Source organism: Chenopodium quinoa, unplaced genomic scaffold, assembly GCF_001683475.1.
Source record: "Chenopodium quinoa cultivar QQ74 unplaced genomic scaffold, ASM168347v1, whole genome shotgun sequence".
Classification (NCBI taxonomy): Eukaryota; Viridiplantae; Streptophyta; class Magnoliopsida; order Caryophyllales; family Amaranthaceae; genus Chenopodium; species Chenopodium quinoa.
Genome location: NW_018745024.1, coordinates 9,317,625 through 9,330,717, shown reverse-complemented (window position 1 = coordinate 9,330,717; position 13,093 = coordinate 9,317,625). Strand labels below are relative to the sequence as shown.

General features: G+C 38.3%; 1 long non-coding RNA gene across 1 annotated transcript; it reads right to left on the bottom strand.

The window, feature by feature from the left end:
* Nucleotides 1–6,180: 6,180 nt before the first annotated feature.
* LOC110708550 lies at nt 6,181–7,541 on the bottom strand. The gene is made up of 2 exons (XR_002508767.1): nt 7,155–7,541; nt 6,181–6,424 (listed from the first exon to the last, which is right to left on the bottom strand). It is a non-coding gene; the product is annotated as an uncharacterized LOC110708550 (long non-coding RNA).
* Between the last annotated feature and the right edge of the window lie 5,552 nt (nt 7,542–13,093).

Genomic DNA, 13,093 nt, shown 5'->3' with positions numbered 1-13,093 from the left:
GTATGCTCACCAGCCGGCTGAGGGCGGAATTCATCCGACCGCTCCTCTGCCAATGATTGCTATTTTTTATCTTTTCTTGCGGCCCCCATCTGGGATGCCTTTCTTTTTTTGCCGCCTGCTCCTTGAACAGGCGCATTATCCTTGACATTGTCAATCTTTCCTCCACTGGACCCAGCGGCCATAACAGTGGGCTTGACATCCGAGAGATAGCATTCTCGTGACATCCTCTGATCTCCCCTTAGGGAGCCGACTGTTCCATTGTCCCTCTCAAACTTGAGCAACATAAGAGATGGGATTATTACATCCTTGGAATTATTTAGGGTTGGTCGTCCCAGAATCATGTTGTAGGCCGAGAGTTCTTCTACCACCAGGAACCGGACTACCATGTGTCGTCCTTCCCCTTTTTCACCCAGGCGGATGGGTAGATCTACTCGTCCTACAGGGTGGACGACTCCTCCTCCAAACCCTACTAAAGGGTGGGAGGCCGGATGTATACAATCAGTTTTGTACTTCAATTTTGACAGACATTTGCTGCTGATAAGATCTGAGGAGCTTCCGGTATCTATGAGGATTCGGCCAACTCTCTGATTGGCCACCTTACATTCAATGACGATAGGGTCGTCATGCGGCCCCCTGACCCCTCCTAGATCTTCTTCAGTAATGACAATCTCAGGAAATGAATTTTTGGAGGGCCGTTCTGGGTGAACAGAATTTACATCTAGCCGCCTGATATTGTCTTTGTTGCCCCTAATAGAGGGACCTCCTCCTGCGAAGCCGCCTGCAATAGTGTAGACGACTGCATCATCTGTATCAGAGCTGTCGGCCTGTTGATTCTTTTTGGCCGACTGTTTTTTCGAGGAAGTGCTCCCCGTGGATTTCTTGACAAAAGAGTCAAGATCACCTTGCTCAGCCAGGCGGTCTAGATACCGCATGAGACTGATGCATTCGTTGGTGTGATGACCAACATCTTCATGATAATCACAGAATTTATCTTGGTTCTGGTTGCTTGCGGAACCCTTCATGGGGACCGGCTTCTCAATAGAGATCCGTCCCTTGATTTCGTTTAGGATAGTTTGGCTATCCTTGCTAAACGCATACTTTGGGGAGTATGGTTTGAATTCTTTTTTCTTCTTCTGGGCCGGCTGTTTAGAGGAATCAGCCGCCCAGACCTCTTTTCTCTTCTTTTCCTTGTTTGACGACTGTATCTGTCGTCCTTCTTTTTTGTCGAACTTTTTCCCGTCCGACTGTTTCACTGTACTACAAAGATCAGTTGCCTGTATATAGGCTTCTGCTTCAATCAAGGCCTCCTGAAGAGTCGCCACCCTCTTTCGAACCAAATCAAATTTGAAGGTCGACCCGTCTTTGAGACCCCTGAAAAAGTCAGTATAAGCTACCTCATCCGGTAACCCTTGAATCTGTATTCTCATCAGGTTAAACCGCCTGATGTAGGATCGAAGCCCCTCCTTCTCACCCTGCTGAATTGTTCCCAAATCAAGGGTCGTCTTCTTCGCAGGAATGTTCATGGCGAAGTTGGAGGTGAACAAGTAAGCAAGCGTCCTGAAGTTGTTTACACAACCAGTCGGCAGGTTGCCGAACCATTGCTGTGCAATCCCTTTGAGAGTCGGTGGAAAACACTTGCACCAAGTGGGATCATCCAACCCTTGAAGGTACATTAGGTTGGAGAATGCCATCAGATGATCTTCTGGGTTAGTAGTGCCATCATAGGCGCCTACTAACACATTTTTCACTTTGGCCGGCTGAGCGGCTTCAGTGATTTCCTTGGAGAAGGCCGACGGCTGTTCACCAAGTCTAAGCAACCGTAGCTGCCAGTCCAAAGGTTGGACATTTTTAGTTGCGTGTCCACCAAACGGAGGTGGCTGCATAAAATACTGTTGTGGTACAAACGGTAAGATTGGTACCGCCTGGTCGCTATGAAAGCCTGACTGACGGGAGGTGCCGCCTGACTGACTCTCATGATACGACTGGGTATGCCTCATCGAGGTATTTCGCACTTTCTTGAAAATTTGAAGTAGAGGCCGACTCTGGCAGTCGGTCACTCTTCTTCTGTTCTAACAGCAGACGAGCGTCTGTGTATGTTTTCTTCGACCCGTCCGCCTGAATGTGACGAACAGGTTTCCTATTTCCTGGAGTAGGAAAACGGTATTTTGTGAGGTCAAGGGCAGGCGGCTCCCACTTCCTGGATTTAGGATGAGGAGTTCCCTCTCGCCCTTGAACCGGCTTCCTCTTGCCTGAGGTGGAAGGTTTCTTAGCCGACTGTTCCTTGGCCGGAACAGGCTTCTTATTAAGCAACTCTTGAATTTCTCCCTTGAAGTCCCTCATGAAGGTCATGAGTTCGTTCCTTGTGATGGGAGCAGACCCATCAGTCGCCTGCTGCCGAACAGACGGTGCGACTGTTGGCTCGCTTACAGTTTGAAAATGTTCCCGTTCCCTCCTTTCGGTCTGACGGGTACGTCGGGCCCTTAGGGTCCCGTCTGGAGCTGTGTGAGCTTCAACTTCAAGTTCATTGTCAGTATCATGGTCCGACTGAACTTGAGGGTCGTCTAGGGGACGCCTCTCTTTAGGAGTCGGTACAGACGTGGATGCCATCTCAGAAGTACTCTCCCCACAGACGGCGCCAAAATGTTTCGGGGTTTTCTGGTGTCCTGCGGGAGAGTTACAACACCGAGACTGGAACCGGACGCCTGTACCTGCAAAACAACGAAGACTCCTTGTGGTAGGAGCTCCGCCTCCAACGGTCAAGTTAGTACCTGATTAAGGAGTAATAAGTGCGGAAAGTAAAGGGAGGAAATCTGGTTCCTCTAGGGGAGGAGTGATCAATGTATTTTGGTTTTCTCTAGGTGAGAGTCATTAATTGCTGAATCGCCTTTAATGAGGATTAATTAAGTATTTATAGTCTTGGGAAGCGTGCCAATCCTAGGTTTAGGTTAACCAGGGCAAATTGGGCTTCTCTCGGACTTTGGGCCTTGTTGGCCGGTTTTCCCATTTGGCATGGGTGGACACGTGGCGTGTCTCAATTGGTCCGTAGAGGACGTATCTGTGATTGACACGTGGCAGACTCCTATTGGCCTACGTGAAGGACACGTGGCGGAACCTGGTTGGTCCACTTGTCAGACGGTGATTGGTGGATAAAAATCCCCTAATCAGTAATCATCAACAATAACTAACACATATTTCTCGCCACTCCTACTCTGAACTCTCATGGGGCCACACAAATCCATATGAATAAACTTTAATGGTTTTGTGGTGCTCACCATCTTTTTAGCTCGAAAAGAGTTTCGGACATGCTTTCCTTTTACGCAGGCATCACAGATTTTATCATTCAGGAACTTGATAGCTGGTAATCCTACTACCAAGTCCTTTGACCTGATTTTATCAATTAAAGAGTAGCTAGCATGACCAAAACGTTTGTTCCAGAGTAGAGAGTCACACTCAATAACACTCAAGCATGTAAGGCTACTCTTTGGGATTGAGTCAAGGTTAACCACATAGGTATTTCCTCTTCTCGTTCCTTTTAGAATAACCTTTCCTGATCTGCCATTGAAGATATGACATTCATCAGAAGTAAAGCTTACCAAGTTTCCTCTATCACAGAATTGTGATATGCTAAGTAGATTATGCATCAAACCCTTGCCCAGGAACACGTTCCTATTGCATGGGAGGTTGACTTTCCAATTTTTCCTTTAGCAATGATTTCTCCTTTCTTGTTGTCTCCGAAAGTCACTGTTCCTCCTGGGTAGGTCTCTAGTGAAAAAAACTTTGATTTGTCTCCTATCATATGCTTTAAACAACCACTGTCGAGGTACCATAGGTTGTTCCCCCTCATTAGGACCTGCAAGAAAACTTAAGTGTTAGTTCCAGGAACCCCGGGATCCTTGGGTTTCTTTGATGTTGAGGCGATATCAGTTTTCCTTACCCACACTTGCTTAACATTTCTTTTATCATGTTCCATTTTCTTTCTACGGTCAGAATGCAAATGTCTCATTTTTTCAAAGAAAGTACAAACTTTGCTACTTGGTAGGTCTACATATTTTTTCTATTTACTACCTTTCCTTTTGGACTCATACCCAAGTCCTTCAGTTCTTTTGACTTGAGCATCTTTAATGCATTTAGGAGTAGTGTAGGAAATATTTCAAGCACTATCCCAAACTCAAACCCCACTGTGATCATACACTTAAGTATGGTGGCATCTAAAGGAAAATAAACAAGAGCAAAAGAGTCGCCAACAAGTTTTAGGAACTTGTAAACCGTTCACAGGGTGAAGGTTACACCCTTTAACGATCCATGAGATTGTCAACTCCAATAGGTATGGAACCAAGAATGGATATTCGGGGATGAGGGTACGAATCCAATCTAAAATAGAAAGAACCCGCCCTATAAATAGGCCTACACTTTATTCTACTTGTATTCATGTGTGCTTTCTGACTAACATGCAAACATTAGGTTAACCCTAAACCTGTTTATCTATGTTGGTTGAATATTAATGCACAAATAAAGCTATTATTGGCGATCACTTGAATTAAAATCATATTAGCCTAAACCAAATTATTAATTATCTTATTAGGCATGATTTCAAATACAAATTCCCTTTAAACATGCATAAAAGGCGTGATCAAACAATAACAATAATAATGTATCAAGCAAAATAATCGTAATCATAATTACAATCATCATATCAACAGTAAAGCTTAATAATAATAGCAAGATCCTAGGCATGATACAACAAGATTAATAACAAATCCTACCATGTCACTAAACATTAAAGATCAAACCTTTAAACCTAACATGCTATTAGAAAGAATAAAAGGCAACCTAAGCATGATACTAGAACATTGAAATAAAAAGGGAGTAAGCTAATCACTTACTTTGAAACCTCGTACCTCTTTCTAATAACAAAATACACAAGTTAGTAAACTTCAACAAAAATAATAAATCAAAGAATTAAATAAAAGAATTGAAAGGAAAGAGTTAAAAAGCTTAGACTAGATTTGGGACCAAACCCTCATAAATTATCAACCTTTCACGTCTAGGGTGAAGGAAACTTCGAACTTGGCTAGGTGTGTCTAGAACTAACGTATGCGGTATGGTGTTTGCAAAAGGGTTGGTTTAGAAAGAGAGAGAGAGAAAGCTATATTGCTCAAGAGATAAGAGAGATAATTAGAGAATTCTAGGTGATTTGAAAACGGAGGTTAAGGACCCTATTTATACGAAAAATAGTCCAAAAATCGATAGAAAAGAGTTATAATTTGAATCGGAATAAATAACCTCCTGTCGCTAGACAACAGGGTTTGTCGCCAGGCAACGGGATTGTCGTTTGGCGCTAAGACAGTTTTTTTGCGGATTTTGTTTTTATCATATCTTTTGATCCAAAAGTTAAAATTAGGCATATAATATGTCGTTGGAAAGCTCTTAAAGTCTACTTTTCAACCCAATTAGAATCAGATTAAAATATTTTGTAAATAAAAAGATATGGTTGAAATAGTGGAAGGGTATCAGTTTTGGATAGAGTTTGTATTCCTTTCATATCTTTTCCGTTATAGCTCGGAATTAATATTATAATATACCATTGGAAAGATAATTTCAAGATCTATCCAATCATATAAAATTTGGATAAATATTATGAGGCACAAAAATAATATCTGACTGTCTTTAAACATCTTTAAATTCGAATAGAATTAGGACTTAGAAAAGGAAAGTTTTTATTCAAATTCTAACTCTATGATCTTATCTTTTCAAAAAGGATAATTAAGATCTTTTAGAAACTCACAGAAGCTTATAATAAATTCTAATTAGTTTAGGAATAGGATTAAACCTTTGGACCCTCCTCATGATCATGATCATTGGGTCGTAGCACTAGGCGAAAATATCATTTGGCCACCGGTTCAAAACCCCCCTATGCCACCGGTTTTGAACCGGTGGTCATTTGGGGGGTGGCAATAAACTGAAGCAAAGCCACCGGTTCAAAACCGGTGGCAAAATCAAGTATTGCCACCGGTTAACCGGTGGCAATAAACCTTCCCGCAAAATTTTTTTATTTGTATTAACAACTATTGCCACCGGTTAACCGGTGGCAATAATGCCCTAAAAAAACAATTTTTGTTTTTTTTTTTTTTGCATTTTTTTCACTTAAAATGTAGCAGAAACATGTATATATGCATAATATACATGAAACACACATATATTCATCAATAACTAGTAATTGTACACTTTTTAAGAGTGAAAAAACTAAATTAATAACTACAAATAAATTACTCATACAACAATTCCAAATAACTAAATTAATGAGATTACAAACTAAAATTCCAATATTAAATTAAAAAAAAAATTACAACATAAAAACAAAAAAACCCAACATCTAATTCAATATTCTTGCATGTTCTTCAATTTAAGATCTTGATCAATATACCTGCATCAATTAAAACAAAAAAATAAATCGATTAAAATAAGCTGCCAAAAAAAATTGAAATAACCAAAACACTATACATATATGTAACCATTAATTGATTAAAATCAGTTAAAAAAAACCCACATAAACAAAAACAAAAACCCAGAAAAAAAATAAACAAAAATAAAAAAAAAACCCAGAAAATGATTTTCACGAAGTCAGAAAAGAAAAAAAAAAACAGAATCAAATCGAATTAAACCTGGAATTAAAATCGAATTTTCTGTCAAATTTCTTTTTAAACTAAATGTCACATTTTTTTTTAAGTACCACCATCTCACACCAGCAACCACCCCACCGCCTTAACCCACCACCTTAACCCACCATCCGCACCACCTTAACCTTCACCAGAACACCCACCTTCACCCACCAGACCCACCCACCAACTTAACCCACCTACACCGAACCCACCTACCAGACCCACCTTAACTCACATGCACCGAACCCAACTAACAATTGATTCACGAACTCAAAAAAAAAACCCAGAATTAAAATTGATTAAAATCGATTAAGAAACTCAAAATATTCCAACAAAATCCGATTAATTAAACCAAGAAAATCAATTAATTAAACCCAGAAAAACCAATCGATTAAACCCTGAAAAACCAATCGATTAAACCCAGAAAAATCAATCAATTAAACCCAACAAAATCCGATTAATTAACCAAGAAAAATCAATTAATTAAATACAAACCTCGTGCTTGTCTTAGTGGTGCATGTTTTCGTGGTGTTATTGTTGCGGTGGTGGTCTTGGTGATGGTGGAAATGAAAGAGAAGGAGACGAGGAGATTGAAGGAGAAGAGGGAGAAGGAGACGACAGGAGGGAGAAGGAGATGAGAAAGAGAAGGAGGAGATCTAGGGGAGAACTGTTCGTGGAGAACAGAGACTACGAGAGAGAAAGAGGAGAGGGGAGAGCAGGAGAGAGAGGAGCAGGAGAGAGAATGAAAGAGCGGCTGATGAGAGAAATAAGGTAGGGTTTGGGGTTTATAAGGGGGGCGTTTTTTTTTTTAATTGATTATTGCCACGGGTTCAAAACCGGTGGCCTTTACCATTTATGTCACCGGTTCGGTTTGAACCGGTGGCAATGTGAATTAGCCTATCCCGCCCATTTTTAAGCCACCGGTTTTCGAAAATCGGTGGCCATAGAGCGGTGGCATTTTCAATTTTTCTACTAGTGTAGGTAAAATCCGATTCGGGCCCAGTTTAGTATTTTGGGCATAACTTCCTCATTATTCATCGAAATTGGGCTTATAATATATCGTTAGAAAGATCTTTTAAAGCCCCATCCAACTACACCATTATTAGACCCTTATCATGGATCAAACTAAACTAGATTGGACGTTTTTATAAATAGAATACGAAAAAGGTTTATGAAAACTGAAAGAAAGATTTTTAATAAAAACAACCGCAACACTAGATTTTTCACACTTTCACTTCATTCGATTATCATTCGATGTGAAAGATATTCATCACAGGGTTTAGTTTTGGGGAGACACAAATGGGTGTCTACAAGTAGCAGTAGGATCAATACTTTTACTTTTTCTACCCTGCAGTTCCCTTTCCAATTTATCCTTGTGAGTTTTTAAATTATCAAGATCTAACTTGAGTTTTTCAAAATCAGCGTTGAATTTTTGCATGGAATCATTAAAGGAACTTCTAGAACCAATATCAGTACTGATAAGTTTATACTGTGAAAGTTCCACAGTTAACATGACATTTTCCTTTTTGACTCTTTCAAGAATCTCAGACATTAGAAGATATTTATCATGTAGTTCTCCAAATCTAGTTTGGATGTCATTTCGTGCTGTTTCAAGCCAAGCACTATGATCCTTCCAGATTTGTAGAACTTTTTGACATTCATTCTTTTGCATGCATTCATCACTTAGATTAACTTCCATTTCAACAATTAGATCAAATTAATGCATCTTTGGATAAAATTCTAAGTTGAGTAGTATCAAAGTTACTTTCACTTACCTTTTCAAGTTCCTTGAGGTATGCACGCCTTTCATCTGATTTGACCATCAAGCAAAGATTTGCAACTACCTCTTCTGGTTGATCTTCATCTTCTTCACTCTTAGAATCTTTCCAAGCAGCTATCATAGCTTTCTTGACATCAGTCTTTGAGAAGGGAGTCTTGTATATTTTTCTTTTCCCTATTCCTTGGCCTTCCCTTTTCTTTTCTCAATGTCCTACTAAGGACAATCTCTGATGAAGTGGTCCGTTGATCCACATTTGTGACAACCATAGTCTGGTTTGGAGTTGGGGGATTTCTTTTGACAGTTTCTGGAGTTCCGACCATTCCTGTTGAACATCCGCATGAATTGCCTAACCAGCATTGCACCCTCTTCTTCATCCACTTCAGAATCCTCTTAATCAGCTTTTAATGCCAGCCCTCTGTTCTTGTTGCCTTCACTGTTGCTAGTTCCTAGTTGAAGCTCATGTGTCATAAGTGAATCAGCAAGTTGTTAAATGTTGAACGTTGTGAAGTCCTTCGTTTCTTGGAGGGCAGTCACCTTAGCTCTCCAACGTTCATCCTGAGGTAGACTCCTGAGCACCTTTCTAACCTGCTCATCAGTAGGAATTTTTCTACCAAGAGAAACTAGTTCATTAATAATGTTAGTGAATCTAGTAAGCATTTCCTGGATAGATTCTTTGGGTTGCATCTCAAAACGTTCATACTTATACATAAGTAGATCAATTTTCGAACGTTTCACTTCATTGGTTCCCTCATGGGTAACCTGAAGTAGATCCCAAATTTCCTTAGCATTCTTGCACCCCATAACACGATTGTGTTCATGTGGTCCAAGTCCACAATGAAGCATCTTAACCGCAATAGCATTGATTTCCATTTTATCAAAGTCTTCCTTCTCATATTCAGACATTGGTTTAGGAATTACCTCGTGTTGAGCATTGGTTTTGGTTACTTCGAAGTTTGATGAAGATCTCCATCCTGTTCTTCAAGTATGTATGGAATTTCCCGTTCAACATAGGAGGTCTTTGAGTAGAGTACCCTTCTTCAAGTTTTTCGTGAGAATTCATCTTGGGCCAAGATTCTCCTCTTCAGGGTGTCTTGATTCCGATAGGAATAGGCTCTGATACCAATTGTTACTTTAGAACAATACTACAAGAGGGGGGTGAATTGTAGTAAGAGAGAATTTAGCTAACTTTTTTGCGGAATTGATAAAACTAAGCTAGAGGAATGTTAAAGTCACACAAAGAGATTTTACCTGGAAAACCTCTTGGCCCTAACAAGAGGAAAAACCACGACCACTTGGGATTTTAGGAAATATTCTTCATTATAATAGGGCAAACAACCTATTACAAGCTAAAAGATATATCTTTAAGTTCCTCTAAGAACTGGAAGTTCCCAGCAGCAAGTCCCTCAACTTGCCACTCTTCGTTCTTTTCTCTTTTCTTTTCTCTCTCTTTCTCTACTGACTTCTCTCAGAGTTCACTCAAACTCTCAATTCCCAAATACAATTCTAAAACACAATACTCTAGTGAATGTAATTAAGAATGTTAACACATAAGTAGAATGCGCTTCTTGACTCTTTAAGAAAATAAGAAAGATAAAAAGATGTGATTGAGCAAGGTGAAGTTTTCCAAAGAACAACTTTGATATTTATAGGAAAACATAGCCTGATTAAAGCGTCACAACTTCCTCCACTTACACCACTACTGCTGCACATCAACACCACTTCTTTCTACCATTACCAGAGCTTCAAACGTGTCCCAAAAACCAGGGTACTTTGATCCTCTTAGAAGCAGGTTTTTGCGTTAGTGGTGAAGACTAAATCAACAACTAGTTGCGCAAGTTTAGGAAGTTAGGTTTTCTAATCAATTCAAATATATTTTTCCAAAATAAAAAGATATTAAATAAAGATAAGATCAGAAAAGATATTTTCAAAAACCATCTTTCCTATTTTTTAGCAATCAAAGAAATTCTATCTTTTTAACCAATTAAAATCGCATTCCACTTATCATCAACTCCTAATTATTCTCACTTACATAAAACCTAAAAGATAAAAATATTTTATTCTTTATTTCTCTAAGAAGTCTCTGCTCCGAGTCTTCTTTCTTTAGCTTCTGCTCCGAAGCTCCAGTTCCTTCACAAGAACACTACAATTGGTCTTTTAGCTCTTGTTCCTTTGCCTTGAATTAATCCTGCAACTTAACATAAGCAAACTACAAAACTTATTAAGGCATTAGTCTATCTATTTGACTTGTGTTATCATCGAAACATCAAGGGAAACAATCCTCTATTCATAAAAAGAAGTGCTAGAGACCTCGCAAACAGAAAAAAAAAAAAAAAAAAAAAAAAAAGATGGCCAAATGAAATAGAGGTGATTACTTACGAGTTTAGGCGAAAAACGGATCTGGCTATAGTTCATCTTTTGTCTAATGGATTTAATATAGCAAACTCAAGCCCTTTTTATGTGGCTTGACAATTAGTCTATACTCACCAGGGCTTGTTCGTGGGCTAACGGACTCAGGACTTCTTATTGCAAGTTTTCTCCTACAACAACAAGATTTGTTTGCAACTTTTACATAAAAGTTCTCATACATTGAGGAGGATGATATAGATTGATAACTCATGGTGTTAAAAATTTGTAGTTAAGTAAATAAGAGGGATGCTATGTATCGAGAATTTATGCAAAAAACGGGTGAGAATCAAAACTAACAGCTACTTTCCTTAAATTTCAAACTAGACGTTGTACTTCCAAAAATAAGGGTATTTTGTGTAATTATTTAACAAAGTTAGGGCATTTGGTGAATTAAATGTTATTGCTAACAAAACTTTAACGTCAGGGGTATTTTGAGGTCACGGTGTGAATATTAACAAACGTCAGTGGTATTTGGTGAATTTTGAAAAACTTGATGGTATTTGGTGAAATTTTGAAAAGTTCAAGGGCATTTGGTGAAAAAACTGTTTATATAATTGTTATGTACATGAAGTAAACTTGTTACTCCGGATTATTTTTTTGTAGTTAAAAAAGTTAACTTATTACTCCCTCCGTTTCATAATGTTAGTCCCATATACTATTTTAGGCGTTTTAAAAAAATCTACCCATATTCAATATATTTCATTTATAACTTTTTTTTTTTGGAATTAATTGATTGTGGATTGATGACATGACTTTAAGTAAGAAAATTTTTGCCTTAAATTATGCAATTATGACTTGTGTTTTCCTAATAAAAAATCAAAAAAGTTAAATAAGGTAAACTAATTATGAATTATGTTGTACTTTAATGTTAGATTCCAAATATATTTGTTCTCTTATTTTATGTGATTGATTCCATATGAGACTAACATTATGAAACGGAGGGAGTAATAGTTAGTAAATGTAATAGTATAAGAACTGGAAAAAAGGTTAATAACTAATTATGGTAGGGTTAAATTCGGAGCGGCTAAAAATCAAATCGAGTTAAAATTGGGTCGGGTTAATATCAGTTCGGGTCAAAACAGATCGGATAAGGTCTTCTTTCGGGTCAATTTCGGATCAGGTTGAGCTCGGGTCGGGTCAAATTGGTTCAGTTTGAGTTTAGGTCGAGTCAAATCGAATTTGGGTTGTTTTTAGTTCCGATTAAATCGGTGTCGGGTTAAGTTCAGATCGGGTCAAGTTCAGATTCAGGTTGAGTTCAATTCGGTTACAGATCGGCTTTGTTTTGAATTTCTCGAATCAAATTGGATCGGTTACAGTTAGAAACGGATAGATTTTTTCGGGTCGGTTTGGTTTTGACACCTCTAGGCGGACGGTGTATAAAGTTGGGATTACTAAAAGAAAATCAAAAGTTGGGATTATTTTGAACGGACGGAGCAAAGTTGGGATTATCTTTGGCAATTTTCCAATAAAATAACATACTATGCTTTATAATTGAAGAATTCTTACTTTCAAAGTTCAAACGAAAGCCGAAATGTTGAGGAACTTTTAATTTGGTAGCGAAGGCCGAAGAGCATTGAAATAGGATTTTTGTACTATTTGTGTTTCACGGATAAATGATAAAGTTACGTTTATTATTGAACAATCGATTTGCTTGTACTGTTGTACATCAGCAGGAATTTGGCCTAAGGGGTTAATTCTCGCTAGAGGTGTAAATAAGCCGATACGTTCATGAAATACCCGCGAACAAACTCGGTCAAAGCTCGGTCAAGATTCGTTTATTAAGTAACAAACAAGCTTGAACAAAAATCTTAAGCTCGTTAGATAAATGAACAAAGCTCGAACAACATCATGTTCAACTCGAAAATGCTCGTGAACAACTCGTTTATGCACATTCATAAGTTTGTTCACGCTCGTTTAAAGGTCGGTCAAAGCTTGCTCAAACTCAAAAAATCTCTATTATATTAAAACTACTTTAGTTTATTTATATATTACTTATATTTATTTGTAAAATTACAAATTATTACATCTTATATAGGCATGAAAGCTTGGGATTACCTTTTTATCATAAAAAGAATGGAAACTTCTCATATAAAATTAAGTAGATGCATTAAAATCTATAAGTTTAACGTATAATACTATGTTCGTTTTTTGAATAAAGCTCGTTCAAGCTTGACCTTAAATTCAAAATACAAATGTTCGCGAACAAAGCTCGAACATGTCAAATACTTAACGAGGCAAGCTCGAACAA